Genomic DNA, 16,302 nt, shown 5'->3' with positions numbered 1-16,302 from the left:
TTTCTGGCTCTCTATCCCTCTCCCTTCTTCTCTGTAAAAAATCAATAAAATATATTAAAAAAAAAAGAAGTCCTCTATGTATTGAGTTATAATCTCACTTTCTATCTGAAAGTGAAGGATATCCATATTCTATCAAACAAAGGATAATAAATCACTAAAAAACCCATATATAATAAAGCCTCAAATATGTAAAGGTATTTATGTCTTTCAACATCTGAGATGAGAAAACTGTGGCATAAACAGACACACAGTTAAAACTGGGCAGATACTAGAATTCATGTCTTGAGTCTTAGACTGGTATTTCCCTGCTACACAGTGTCGTTTCTATAGCACTAGAGGGAAAATAACATCACATTAAGATATATAACATCATAAATTAACCAATTTTCCTAAAAGTTAATAAAGAAATTTAATGTAATTCCAACCAGATTTTGGAAAAAGATGACAGAGAGCAAGCAAAGAACAACTTAACTTGACAAAATGACTATTAAATTTATCTTACAGAAAAGCTATGCAAAAATAACCAAAAAAATATCGAAAAACAATTAGTAATGAGTGACTAGCCTTGGCAGATATTAAACATATGAAAAAAGTTACTATAATTAAAAGTGTATTATTAGTGATGAGTAGACGGAAAAATCAATATATTCTATTCTAGGACAAAAATTCTAAAAGCAGATCCAAGAATTCATACAATATATGATTATAATGACTCTTTAAATCAGTGATTAAATAAATGGTATTGAAAATGGCCATTTATCTCAAATATTTGGAATACATAGTAAGGAATTTAAAGATACAGTCATCCAGATTCCCATATATGAGGAAAGCTGGTGGTGGTCGTCATTTTTAACAAAATCTTTCATGTTCTCCGTACATTATAGTTATTTGTTTATTTCATTTACCAGGTCACTCAATGTTTGGAATAACTAACCACCTTGCAAACAGTCACTTACCCAAAACAAACACCTTTTAGTGGCCAATTTTAAATAATTAGGATTTCTTTCATATTATTTCAGTGGAGAAGCCAGGGAACTATTTTTCAGATAGTTCCAAGGTTGGACTATAATTTACAAATACTAAAAGAATATGACTTAAGTCCTTTCTATGGGCCAACCAATGTGCTAAGTGCTAAGGATACAAAAGTGAGTAAAGTTCAGTCCTACCTTAAAAATGCTATTTAACCTAATATAGGGTGTCCCAAAAAAATGTATACACACTTTAACAGCTGATAACTCACTTAATTTTCACTCCTTTTTAGGGTTAGCTGATTTGAAATAATGGGTGAAGCCAGAATAATCTTTGAACAAAGAAAATTTATCCTGAAGTGCCACTAGACATTTTTATGGGAATACATAAAAGATAAAGTTTGTGGCACAAAACTGGCAACAGTTGACGAGTTGAGGGCACACAAATACTGAACAAAATGATTCTTTTTTAAAACTATATTTTTATTGATTTCAAAAAGGAAGGGAGAGGGTGAGATAGAAACATTGATGATGAGAGAATCATTGATCGGCTGCTTCCTGCACACCCCCTACTGGGGGTTGAGCCCACAACCCATTCATGTGCCCTTGACCAGAATTGAACCCAGGACCCTTCAGTCCCCAGGCCAATGCTCTATCCACTGAGCCAAACCAGCTAGGACAACAAAATGATTCTTGATGTTTGTGATTCCAATGCTTCGCGTTATTAGCAGTGCCTGAACCATCTCACTAACATTCGTTAAGTGAAAACCACAAAGAACAGTCATCGGTTTGAAAACAGACATTGATAAAAAAATGATTCATTTTTCTCAGTTCTTTTAAATATTTAAAATGAACTGTATATTAATAAACACTGACTTTATAATCATTCAAAAAATGCATACATTTTTCTGGGACACTGGGTAATAAGTCAATAGACATCTGCAATATATGTTATTTCTTTGCTTATTGTTTGCTTATGATTTGGACATAATAATAGAAGGATAATGGTAAAAATAAGAAATACCAGGCAAAAATATGAAAAACCGGGGAAATTCTTCAGCATAGATCTCTGCAGAGATTAAGCCAGATTGTTAGATTCCAATAGCCGAACGGGAGGATGCTCACTCCAGCAGATTTGCTGAACAAGATGGATCTGCGAGGTTCTCCCCCTTCATACCACAAAGCAGTCACAGCTGGATGCTTTATCATTGCTCTACCCTCTCCCCGAAACAAATCTGACAAGCTGATCGCATTAGGCCGTGACTTACAAAATATGGCATAATTGAAGACTGTAATCATCATCATGATAGCTGACTTGATAAGAGAGGTCAAATCCCATTTTTATATCCAGAATTTCTAAAATATTGTTTCGTCAAAAAAATCAATTTCTCATTTTTCTAGCGTTAACTTGAAAAGGGTATAATTGAACAAGCCTAAATCCCTTACATCACCCAGGACTGTGTGAAAGGCTCATACCCAACAAGCCACTTGAGTTAGGGCCAGGCGGACAGCAGTTGTCCTCAGCATCTAACACCCACGGGCCTGAACAGCTTCTAAGCAAGAACACGTTTACATCCTTGGGTTAAGACTGTGGGGAAAACACAGCCTCATGGAATATAGATGCTCAGCTGGCTCATTTGGGTTTTGTGGTCCAATTTGTGGATGAGATATTTATAAAATCCGGTGATTACAATGCCATCTCATTAACATTCCTTAAACGAAAACCACAAAGTGCAGAATGGGAACTCCAATCTGAAGAGAGAGGGAGGGAGGAAATGAACAGGGAGATGGGTTTTCCTACCTCAGCACAGGCAATAGGAGAGGCTCAGAGGGAGAGGACCCCTCTCTGCTTTCTTTAAATCAGACTTTCTCCTTGCTGAAGGAAAAAAGGAGCAGAGGAAGGACAATAGCTTTTCCATTTTTCAGTTGTGTTTGATCCCTAAGCAAACCAAGTCCAGAGCAAGCCCAAGTTGACTTCCCCATGAATTAGAATTCTCCATTGGTTGTACAATTTTTTTAGTCACGGAGACACCTCCTCTACGATGTCAGCCTAGATTAAACTTATTCCACAAGGTGTTTGCATGAGCCGTGAGGCTGTGTGAACTGGACTGAACTCACAGTGTTTTCAGCATAAAGTCACTATTGTACCTTGTGATGGATTTCTGCCCCTGTCCCTGTGGGGAAGGCAGTGGGGCTTCATGGAGAGAACCAAGGCTATGCAGTCAGAAAAGCTTAGACCCTAGTTCCTGCTGTGGCACATACCAGTCACAGAGTCTCTGATAATCTCCACTCTCCAAGGATGTTACAGTGAGGGTGATGGAGTGGGGGTTACATGAATTAAATAACTGACTAATGAGCAAGCATTCAATAAGTGGTAGCTACAATTAATATGGTTGTACTGATATCACTGACTTGTCTCCCTTACTCAATCTCAAACTTGTAGGTGGCTTAGATAGTGCATTCCATGCGGAACCAGCAATAGGGTTATCTATTCAGTGGACAATCAGTAAATACCAACTGAACGTATGAATGATGCTATGCCCTGAGGGAGAGCATTTGAAAGTTGGACTCAATCATCAACGATTAATCAAATTTAGTGATTATGGCTGTGGTGTGTGCAGCGACTTTACTTGAGGACTCTGCAAAAATTTCAGAAGTCAATTTCTTTGTCAATTATAGAATAACCTAGATCTCTGGCATTCTTCCCTCCTAACACCTTATCCCACTCTATTCCTCATCACAGGCACACACACACACTCACACTCACACACCAAGGATTATTTCTTTGGTGCTTAGAGTCACCGACCATAGAGCCAGAAACTCCAAATGAGGATGCAGAGGCAGAGGCTCTGTCATACACACAGTCAACAGAAAGTGATGGTCCTCATTGTACCTATTGCCCACATTCATGTGTTTTGGGAGGAGGGGCAGAGGACCTTCCACTAGAAGGCACAGCTTCTGTGACTTTCATTTAACACAGCCTTTTGTGCTTTTGGCTGCAGAGCAGAGCTGCACACATAATTAACCCTCTGCAGGCCGAGTAACAGAAGCAAGAGATTGCTGGAGCTGCACCAGGCGGAGGTAGAGGACTGAATCTATTCTCTGAGAGGGCCAAACACAGAACCAAGGGGTGGAAGTCACAGTCAGAGGATTTCCTAACCCTGAGAGCCTGAAAGCAATGGAATGGGCTGCCCCAAGAAGTAATGAGATTTTCAAGATGATGTCACATTCTTGAATTGGGAGGAAAGAGGAGTGGCCAGCCTCTGGGGTTCAACACGTCTCAGATTCTGGGGCCCGTCTTCAGTAAGCAGGCATCCCTGGAAGGCCAGGTGATTAAGTGAAGGAAACATCATGTCAGCACCACTGGAGCCTTTAGGCTTTATAGCTCTGCTTCTATACCTCCCAGTTTATGATGAACAGGTTCTTATGACAGGGCAGGCGGTTATTTACAGAGCCACATTTTCTTAAAGGGCTATGAAAACAAAATCCCCAATTTGTTCATTAAATTCTTTAAGGGAAGACGTCTGAAGAAGAGATTTTTGTTTTAATTCTTCAGCATTAGAAACTTTGGTCTTGGTCCACTAGCTGGAATATCCCGAAATCCCCTGTTCTAGCTCCCAAATACACACTCTATTTGCATCTAGGTTTCCCTCTCCATTCTACTTCTTTCAGCATAAGCAGAAAAGGCAACTGATAGCCTAAGATGATTTTAAAGACATGTAAATTCCCTCACATCCTAAATCCAGCTCCTCTTCTTAACTGCAACTGGCCCTGAAATAATTGCTATCAGAAATAAACCTTTGCATTAAAGCAATTATTCCAGAAGGACCCTGGGAACTGCATAATGAGCACCATAAACATTGAGGCACGTGTTGTTTTACCAACTTCCTGCAAAGATCCTGAAAAGAACCAAGAGCAAGACCAGAAGGCCTAGATGGGTGGGAGCTGAGTGTGCAAGGTAAAAATTGGATTACAGAGTTCAGAGAACGACAGAGCCATGGGATGCACTGATGTCAGGGAGGAAAGCTAAGTAGCCAACAGTTCTGGAGGAGAATGGAAAAGAGGGCGTCTAAACGGAAATTCCATAGAAGTAAAACAAAGCTTGGTCAATATTCATTCACTAGAGGCTGGTGCACAAAATTTGTGCATGGGGTGGAGATGAGTCCCTCAGCCTGGCCTGCGCCCGACAGTCGAACATCCCTCTCACAATCTGGGATGCTGCATGCACCAGTGGCCATACTTTTCATACAGGTGAAAGGCATCTTGCTGTTGTATGGGCAGCGATATTTTTTTGCCCTGATGATAAAAAGTAGTACATAAGATGATCCTTCTGAGGCAGTAGTACCATTTTCCCCGTCTTATGGGTGGAAAAACTGAAGCAGAGAGAAGTTAAGTAATGGGCTTTGTCACACAGTTATAAGCATCAGAATCAGAGCTGACCACAAAATATGCAAGCCAGAATCCATGCATGTCATCACTGCATCATCCTGTCTTTTCAGGTTTTAATTTTTAAATCTAAGAGACTGTTCCCAATATATAGGGTAGGGTCCCTAGGCCTGCCCGGCGATCAGGGCCAATCTGTGGGATGACCAGTGGGGGGGGCGATCTGGGCTCCACCCCCCCCCCACTGCCCTGCTGGCACCCACCTTGGCTGGTGGCCTGGCACTGCACACTGGTCGGCTCCATCCACCAACACCATAGCCACCTGTCACTTCCCTCTTGGGGGGAGGGGCAGGGGGAAGGCAGATGCTCAATGCAGGAGCTGCCCCCTGGTGGTCAGTGTGCATCATAGCGACCGGTCATTCCCCTGGTCATTCCGCGTTCAGTCAATTTGCATTTTAGGGTTTTATTATATAGGATTCATTCCTCATTCAATGAACACTCCCTAATGTACCAGGCACTGTTCTAGGCACTGAACGTATGCTTACTATCCATCTAAGTTTAGGCTCTGTGGGTCTAAAGGCCCTAATTCTCAAAAAAGGAACACTTCTACCTGTAGAGAAGAGTGTGTGTAGCAATCAGGTGATCTGCTGTGGAGTCTCATTATACCTCTGTAGATGAGAACAATAGCCATAACCTGAGAAAGGCACAGTAACCAGGGGCTCAGGACTCTCTAGGATGCAAGACCCCTAGACCAGCAGTGGGGTTAGCTGCCCTCTCCAAAGCTGGTGGTATACCTCCCTCCAGGTCTCATTCTGAATCTATGAGGCTACACAGGTAATTAAATAAACTCATTGCAAAGCATCGTGCTTATTCCAACACAAAATGTTAGACTGCAGATATAAATAAAGATATTAATAAAGTGTTGGTATATATAAAGATATTACAATACTAACACAATGTCAGAAAATTCACATGCTGGTATTATAGTGCACTGGTCCATGAGAAAGGGTTAAAAAGACTAGGTCATTAAGGTAAAATAACTGTATGGAAGTCATTTAGCATTGGGAGCCTGTTTCCTAATCTATTTTAAAAGCTGGTTCTGACTCCCCTCAGAATTGCCAGGAGGACCTTATCTGTAAAGATAACAATATCTCCCTCACTGGAGTTGTTAGAAAGATTAAATGAGATAATGTATTATGATATCTGACACATATTAAACACTCCATATATGGCTAGTATCGAACAAAAAGATGCTTGCAAAACTAGTTTTAAAACTAACATGAATATATTTAATATGTAATATTTTACATTTTTCAGATGTTTAGCCTTGCCCCCTTAACAAGAACAGGGGCCTTCTCTTCCTTTGCACTTAACTTCAAAGCAACCAGTGCAGTGTTCTACACTTGTTAAAATCTTTTCCCTGACTTGCAAGGAATCAGTGAGTAATATCATGCCTTGGCATTCTGTGAATACAAGCAAGTGCAAATGCTTCTGTAATACTCTGTGAAAGAAAAAAAAATTTCCAGCAAAATGGAAAGGGGAAGGGGAAACACCACTGAAATGTCGCCCAATGATTTCAAACATATTTCTGTCTGTCTGAATGTATTCCAATCAAGGTACTTCTAGTCACCTGCTATTTCAGGGTGCTGAGGTGTGTGCACCCATTTCCCTCTATATTTTATTAAATGAGGAATCAAGGATTACATCTATCCTGTGCTCAAAATTTTTAATGGAACCAAAATCCTCTGAGGATTATCTTAAATCCAGGTAATTTTCTTAAGTGGGACCTGAATGTAGCCAAATAGCTAAAGGGTTAGAAACCTGTCTATCTGTCTCTTTAAAGTGATTTCATGCATTTGGACCGCTGGGTCACTGAACCACTTCAATGGTGACATACATATTATGAGGAAGCACACTGATCAAAATTCAAAACACACTCAAACAAAGCCAGATCAGGATGATTTGGAAAAGCTCCATCAGTCCAATCCATCCCATTTGATCCCATCTTTACACAGCCCTAAACTCTGTATTCCCCTCCTATGAGCAGGTTAACTTTTCCCTTACCCCTCATCTCCTCGTTATCTATGTTAGTGCCCCCACTCTATGAATCACCCAAACAGGGTTCTTTTCCGGAGCTACCTCAAATCTCACTTCCTACCTATGCCTTCTTAATACACATTAATTTCTAGAACCAATCCCCCTTTGTGAAATGTGGAATTCACCCTCTCCCAATACCACCCCCCTCCATGTGAATGATAAATTAACAGGCAAAGCCAGGAATTTTGTTCAACATTGGTCCCCTCCACAGGACAAAGCCCAAGGCATGAGCAGAGCAGCCACCTGCTATCATAGAAACAGCTATAATAATTATATAAAAACTAGAAGCCCTGTGCATGAATTCATGCACCAGTGGGGTCCCTCGGCCTGGCCTGCGGGATGGGGCCAAAACCAGCTCTCCGACATCCCCCAAGGGGTTCCAGATTGAGAGAGGGTGCAGGCCAGGCTGAGGGACCCCACCAGAGCAACGATCGGGGCCCGGAAAGGACACAGGAGGTTGGCCAGCTTGGGAGGGACCATCGGAGGGCTCCAGGGTGTATCCAGCCCATCTTGCTCAGTCCAGATCAGCTGGACCCCAGCAGCAAGCTAACCTACAGGTTGGAGCATCTGCCCCCTGGTGGTCAGTGCACATCATAGCGACTGGTTGACCAATCGACTGTCTGTCCCCTGGTGGTCACTGCACATCATAGAAAGTGGTTGAGCAACCTTAGCATATCATTAGCATATTACACTCTGATTGGTTGAATGGTTGACCAGATGACCGGACACTTAGCATATTAGGTTTTTATTATATAGGATTACCTAAGAGTCTGAGTTGCATTTGGCATTTGAATGACAGGTCTCCATTTCACAGAGGTCACATACTGCAGAAATATTTTTATTCATTCCTATTATAAATGCTGTTTCTTCATGTTAATTATCTACATCAGCAATTTTCTACCTTTTTCAGTCTCATGGCACACATAAACTAATTACTAAAATTCTGCACACACCAAAAAATATATTTTTTGCCAATCTGACAAAAGCAATAGGTATAATTTTGATTCTTTCACATCAGATGGCTATTGTTGTGTTGGCTGTTGTCATTTTTTATTTGGCAAACTAAAAGAAAAGAGGTCAGTGGCCCTGACTAAACAGTCAGGCATTGCATGTTTTAAAAATTCTTTTCCCCCCATTGAACTCTCCCTGGTCGCCCCCACCCCACCCCCGTCTGTGTCCATTGGCTATGTTCATATGCATGCATATAAGTCCTTTGGTTAATTTCTTAACCCATTACCCTCCACCTTCCCTCATAGGTTGGACAATCTAATCAATGCTTCTATGACTCTGGTTCTATTTTTGTTCATCAGTTTATGCTGTTCATTATATTCCACAAATGAGTGAGGTCATGTGATATTTATCTTTCTCCGACTGGCTTATTTCACTTAGCATAATGCTCTCCAGTTTGCATCCATGCAAATGGTAAGAATTCCTTCTTTTTTACAGCAGCATAGTATTCCACTGTGTAGATGTACCACAGTTTTCTAATCCACTCATCTGCTGATGGGCACTTAGGCTGTTTCCAAATCTTAGCTATTGTAAATTGTGCTGCTATGAACACAGGGGTGCATATATCCTTTCTGATTGGTATTTCTGTTTTCTTGGCTCCAAATTCTTTGATGCTCCAATGTTCCCTCCTCTTTCAATCTGGATGAGCCTGTGAATAATTCTAGACATCATAGAATATGGTGAAAGTGACCCTATGTGAGTTCTGAGGTTAGGTCATAAAAGACCATGCAGCTTCTTCTCTTGGAATGGTCACCTTCAGGGAGCACTGAGTCTCAAAATCCAGTCATTAAGCTGTGAGACAACCAAGCCAACAGAAATAATAAAAATGACTGCTGTTTTAGTCCACTGTTTGGGGGGTTATTTGTAAGTAATAAACAATTAGAACTAATAATATCTTTATTTTTTCTATTATTCAGACCAAAAATTCTAATGTCTTTGATTCCCTTCCTTCTCTCACATTCCATATCCAATCCCTCAATAAATTCTGTCAGCACCCCTTCAAAATATGTCCAAAATCTGAACAACTCTCATCCATAAAATGAATCTCTTCTAAAGTTCTTAGTCAAAAACAACAGAAACTAACCCCTGCTAACTTTTGCACACAAATTTCATGAAAGGAAAGCAGATGGCTCACAGCACAGACCATAAAAGGATGAGAATCACATCCAGAAAATAGTCAGAAATCAACAAAGATTAAGCATGAGGAATCACAACCAAAGATCCAGCCTGCTGATGAACTGCCACAGCTGGACACAGAATGCACCACCTTCACCAGGTTGAATTCTAGGCTGCCCCCACTCTTTCGTTCTTTGGTGTCTTACCCCGGGAGTGGGGGGTGGGGGGGACGTATCTCATTGGCTGTGCTTACTTGATGTTCCTGATTCCCAACTGCCAGGGAATGGAAAGACAAAGAGTTTGAGCGTTTTGGCTTTCACGGTAATAAGTGGAGACCCATATCCAATAAAAACTTATTTCACAGAGCATTCTCCAAACACAAAAACTGGGCATGAATTCTGAGCAGCCAAGTAAAAGTAAATGACTCTGATAAGGGTTGGGTGAAGAAAAAATACATTTTATATGATAAACAACAGGTTCTCAATATATGTTAATATAATGGAAAGATAACTAGACTCTGAATTAAAACCTTAGATTCAAGTCCTGATCTACCACTTACTAGATGTGTAACCTGAGCAAATCCCTTAACTTCCCTGAGATTCCATTTTTTTGCACCGTTAAAATGGGAACAATAATATCTGTCCTACTTACCTTACAGGTTGTTTTCAGGGTGAAATGAGCAGATTAAAATTAGTATCTTCATGTCCTTCATCTTGTAAACACTGTCGCCTCACTGAGAGTCAGCATAGGTGTTCCATAAGTTCTGCAGAGTGAGTAAAAGTTATAGAAATAATCTGTAAAATGAAAACCATTAATTACCTGATCTTACTAAGTACTCCACTTAGGCCAGAAAAGTGTGATACTGTCACCCAGAGCCAGCCTTAAGTAATATCAAATTATGCTTTGAGAGGAGATCCTTGACACTGATAATATTTGCCACTGACCTCTTCATAAAATATATATGGAGTGGCAGAGCAACTTATTGCTTCAATATTTAGTGTAAGTGTAGCTCATAGAGCAAATTCCTTCTGTGACAAGTTTTAAGGACTTGACAATAGCTCTTGAGAATCATTCTAGCATGGGGAAATAATGGAGCTTATTGCCTAGATTTTTGGTCAATAAATTCAAGTTACCCTGAAAAAACAAGAACTATTTAATTATAGGGCAACTAAGAATAACAACCCCTAACCAAATACTTTGGAGATAGATAGCTGAGAATCAAGAACTTTTCAAATATTTTGAAAGTTAGTGGTAAAAATCATAACCCCCAATAGGATCTGCACAGCTCCCTATAATCAAATACAATAATAATTCTACAGAGGTACATGTGAATGTTAATTCTAACTGGAGTAAAGACTGAAATAGTGTCCTATCAGTTCAATTAAGGTTATTTCAACATGAGATAAAAAAAATGTTGGTCTTCAGGCTTTTTTGAATTCTATAAATGCACACAAGAAACAAAGTTGTATTTTTAAAAAGTAAAGGAATAGTGTTATAGCGCTTTGAGATAAAAAATGCTCTACTGTGCACATTTAAAGTTCTCACAAGCTGGAATATTAATGTGTCTCTTAAAATCATCTATATAAATTCACTTTCATAGTATTATTTTTCAAATATGCAATTCAGAGAATTATAAAATTCAACCAGAGAGATCATCTATCTCAACCGGTTGCCTAATTCAGCTGATCCCTACTACTAGCATCCTAGCCACATAGTTACTCAACCTCTGCAGGGTATTTCTCTGGGTGAAAAATTCACTCCTTCATACGGCAACTTGCTGTACTCTTGGACAACCTTAATTATTAGAATCAAAGTCAGCTCCTCTGTCACTTTTATCATTTGGTCCTAACTCTGCCCTGGGGAGCAGGAAACACTACCCCCTCTGCCACGTGACAGCTAGGCAAATATTTAAAGTGGCAATCATGTACTGTATTATTTGCCTCTTCTCTAGGCTAAACATTTGCTCTAACTCTTCCACATAAACCATGGTTTCCTCTTCCTTCACATCCTGAGGGCCTATGCTAATCTCTAACTTATCAATGTTTATATTAAAATAAGGTAACTGGAGCCAGATAAATCTCCAGCCCAGAACACTGGGAACCTGTTACCTTCCTTGCAAGCTATATACCATATTTCTATTGATGCAGCATAAAATTACATTAGCTTTTTTATACAGAATAATATTTTTGAACCATTTTGCATGTATGTAAGATTTATATCCCCATCTTTTCACATCCATTATTGTCACAATCCAGAAACCTCCCTTGATTTATATTTTTTTAGCCTCAATAAAGGGTTTTTGTATTGGTCTTTGTTAAATTATATCATGTTGGTTTTCATTCCAACATTCATGTTTCATTTTGAATCTTGATTTCACCTTTCAATATATTAGCTATGGCTACTTGCTCTGTGTCACCTACAAATTTGATGAGCAATCTTTCTAACCTTCAGTGAAGACTTTAATAAAAAAAAATATATTGAACATGGTAGGATAAAGAGCCCTATGGCGTGTCATTAGAGACTTCCCTCCAGGATGGCATCAGAACTATCTAAAGCAGCCAGTGAACCGCATACACAAATAACAATACCAAGCATTAGATGGCATGTGCTAAATGAGCAGCAAAAAAACCCAAACACTATACAGAGAAAAAAGTAATCCAGAACCAACAGACAAGGCTCTCTACTTTAACAATTAATTTCAAATACAAGTTTGGTTACAACAGGGCACTTTTAAAAGGTGTCTTTCCTTCCTGAAATGTGTATATACTGTATATGTACTAGGGTTGCAACATAAAATCCATTTCCTACTATGGGTCTCACCCACATATTTTTCATATTGGTATATTAAAGGATGAGTGGGATTTGAAATGGTATAGAGAAGGGGAGAATAAGCCAAGCAAAAAAAAAAAAATCTTACCAAGCTTTGGATCAATAAACTCCTATAAATGTGACTCCTCCCACTGCTCCTTTCATTCCCCTCCACCCCACTCCAACCCCTACTATTGTAATGTAAGCAACCCCAACATGCAGAAATCAATCTTTTAAGTATATATATTTATAATGATTCTTTGGTTTTCCAAGAGATTATTCACTTTTAAAATAGGTCCTAAAGAATGCTCATTTACAAGGAAAGTGACCCTGGTTTAATATACAATCATTTGATTTGGTTTAATACACACCCATTTTTCAGAATACCAAGAATACAAAATATGAAGGGTTTCTGCGATTTACTTATATTGGGAAACAAACCTAATGTTAAACATGACCCTTGAAACTGTCCCAACATCTTTCCAGTCAGAACACTTTGATGATAGAGTAAATATCGCTACAGTTCCACTTTGAAGAAACAAGGTTTAAATAGGGCTTTGCCCCATCAAGTAAATTTTTTTACTTAAAACTTAAAATCCTCTTCAAAATAAAAAAAATGTGCAGTAAATACTCAGAAATGACATGACTCTGAAGCAATTCTGGTTTCACTGATCACTTTAAATCATGACAGGTTCTGGTCTCTCATTCTTTGCCCTCTGTTCCTTTCTTGGTCTGAAAATTAATTACAGCTAGGAACCACAAACTCAGAACATAATTTAAAACTTGAAGCAACAAACCCATTCACTAAATCAGATCACTCAGAATTCAAAAATTTTTTTAAATTCATTTTTAAAAGAGAATCCCAAAACCTTTTTGGAATATGAAGTTAATCATTACAAAAGTATCCCATCAGAAATAGCTTTTAAGGCTATAAACCCCATAACAACTTGGATTCAGTTTTAGGATATCTAAAAAAGAGCCCTCAGGAAATTAACCCAATAATCATAAAGACCCCATTTTGATAAAAGGGGAGCATGTGTGGAAAGGACTTTGGAGAGCAGCTGCATGAGGAGGGCATTAGACAACAGGATTGCCCACTCCGCCTCCAGATCCAGATCTTGTTTCCACCACACCCTTGACCTTGAGATTGCAGGTGATGGACTAGACACAGCACTCCCGAAATCAGTAATTTCTAACTTCCCCTAACTAACTTTCAACCTTACCCAAAAGATAAGAATAGGGAGGAAATAAGGGGAAACTTAGCCCATTAGTTTGCTTTCTTTTTTCCCTTCTTCATACAAAAAAAAAACACAAAAAACAAAAACAAAAAAACAGTCATCCTCACTCCATTAATATGCAAGATTCTTAAGAGCAGGGACCATATCTAATCTGTTCATTGTTCTACTCCCAGCACCTAAGTAGTAACATATTTCAGGGTGCTTTTTGTTTGTTTTCTGTTTTTTTGCTGCCCACTATCCAAACAAACGTATTTCAAATGATCCCCTAAAGTGTGCAGTAGAATCAGTGCCCCTCCTTCTCACCCTTGGATAGCTAGGATCCTGGTATATGCCCTACGAGAGGGCATGCCCCTCCCCCACTGGCTCTTGGAGAGACAACATAAAAACACAGGGATAGCCTGTCTCTTTTGGCAGTAGCAACAGACAATGGTGACCACAGAGGCTTCCTAACCAATCTATTGCATAGTGTGACCTTGACTTTGCTGCTGTTCCCATTGTCCCTTGATTTCTGCTTGCTTTCCAAGCTTGACTCTCTTGTATTCCTATTGCCTCTGTGAGCTACATGGTTCCTTCCATGGAAATTCTTTTCTACCTAAATTAAAGACAACTTCTCTTACTTGGAAACCAAAACTGAAAGAGGCACCTAGGATGTTTTCAAATTATATTTCTTAAATGAAGAAATAAATTAGTGAGTCAATGAACCATCACCAATTTTCTGTATAACACTTTACAGTTTCCAAGAACTCTCCCATATTCTGAGTATTGCACCTGGTTGCTGCCCCACTAATGTTCCACTATTTAAGTTACAATATTTAACATAAGAGCTGGGGAGTAAAATTCAAATATGAACATAAAATAAAGTAAAACAATTTCTTCTCAAAGGAAATTAGATAGTCAAATAGCTCCCAAAAAAAAGTCTAAAAATAAGAACTGAAACTTCAGCTATGAACTGACTGACATTCACCAAGTCCCCTGTGGTTGGAACAGTTCTCCATCTGAGTCACTGAGGGAACAGCATCTGCAAAAGCAAAACAAAGCACAAAAATGCTTGCTTTAATCATATGAATCTATCTAACCTCCGGCTTGTACTTTTGAAATATGTTTTTATTGATTTCAGGAAGAGGGAGGAAGAGAAACATCCATTAGAGAGAAATATCAACCTAGCTGCCTCCTGCACGCCCCCTACCGGTGATAAAGCCCACAAGCAATGGGGGCATATCCCTGAATCCAGAACCTTGACCTCCAGGTGCATGGGACCAGAGGACTCTCAACCAACTGTTTCTATTCACCCCCACATTTACTGAAGTGAAATCAACCATAGCTCACCCCTTCCCGTAGAAAATCCCCTATTTAGATCAATACTAAAAAACGGGGGCGGGGGCAAATTAATACTAATTTACATCCAAATCAAATATCGTAGTTTTGTAGCAGATGTACTAGCATACAGCATATCATTTACAGGATTTTTGGGAATCTTTCACAAGCCCAGATGGAAAAGTTTAAGGGCTTTCCACATTTCTCATTACAAGCCAGGTTTGAAACATGGTGATTCAAAGCATAATGTTTCAAAACTGTCCTAAGAATGTCACTTGCTTTTTACCAATTTATGTCGATACGGTAAAGAACTTCACATGGGCATCATATTTGGTTGATGGGAACACAAAGCCAGGTTTCCCCAGTCTGACAGTCGGAAGACCACTTCAGCATCTATTAAACCATCTCCGTAAGCAAGCCGGGAAAGGCCATTTTGTGTTCAGTGACCTATTCAGCCCCACGGGTTGTGATGAACCTCTGAGGTCCCTTTTTGACTCTATATCTGATCTCCAGGGAGGCAGTGCTCACCTCTTTCAGGATAAGGTCTAAAGAGCACATTTTACCAACAAAGGGAGATAGTAAATACTTCAAAGTAGTTTTAAGAAGAAAGAAAAATGAAACATTGGGGATGAGGCGCTTTAAACCTTTAATATTTTTGTTCTACATAGCCTATAAATGCCCTGTATAATTTGTGACGCCTATAAAACGTACTATAAAAAATAATTTCAAATTGTAAGGAAAACCACATGAATTTAATACGACCAAAGAAGAGAACATAAAATGTATACACCAAAGGACTACCCTCTGGCTTCCAGTGCTTTTCTGATCCACACACACACACACACACACACACACACACACACACACACACACACCCATTCGTTTGGGTTTGTAAGCTCACAGCCATCTCCGACTCTCCTCTATTCCGGTACCTATGCAGTCACACCCTCTGGCTTCCAGTGCTTTACTGATACACACACACACACACACACACACACACACACACACACACACACACACACGGCTTTTCATACACTATCTGGCCACATCAAATCCTACAGTTTTGCATCAATATAACCCGAATGGCTTCTTTAGCTTGTATTCGCCACACAACTGTGCCAGCTCCTTGTTCTGAAAGCCTGCCGAAACCCAGTGCCGGGGTCCAAGAAGAGGGACAGGGAACCCGCTGCCCTCCGGCTCCCTGCTCTTGCCTCGAGGGCACCCGGAGACGGTGGTGCGGAGGCTGGAACTCACCGTCGTCCACCGGACGGGGCTGGCCCTGCCCTCGAGGAGGGCGGCAGCGCGGGGAGCCGGGGTCCCGGGGGCAGCGCGCAGGGCGCAGGGCAGCGAGGCCCTGGGAGCCTCCGGCC

General features: G+C 40.0%; 1 long non-coding RNA gene across 1 annotated transcript in view; it reads right to left on the bottom strand.

Moving 5' to 3' along the window:
* LOC102758836 overlaps positions 1 to 16,296 on the bottom strand; it is a 117,716-nt gene extending 101,420 nt beyond the window's left edge. Inside the window, exons 1-2 of the long non-coding RNA XR_435712.2 lie at positions 16,187 to 16,296; positions 10,224 to 10,335 (exon numbers count right to left, since the gene is read on the bottom strand). This is a non-coding gene — a long non-coding RNA (uncharacterized LOC102758836). The remainder of the gene's footprint in view (positions 1 to 10,223; positions 10,336 to 16,186) is intronic.
* Between the last annotated feature and the right edge of the window lie 6 nt (positions 16,297 to 16,302).

The sequence above is a fragment of the Myotis davidii genome, unplaced genomic scaffold (genome assembly GCF_000327345.1).
Source record: "Myotis davidii unplaced genomic scaffold, ASM32734v1 scaffold38, whole genome shotgun sequence".
Taxonomy (NCBI): Eukaryota; Metazoa; Chordata; class Mammalia; order Chiroptera; family Vespertilionidae; genus Myotis; species Myotis davidii.
The sequence above is the reverse complement of the archived record's forward strand: the minus strand, read 5'-3'. Positions and strand labels throughout refer to the sequence as shown.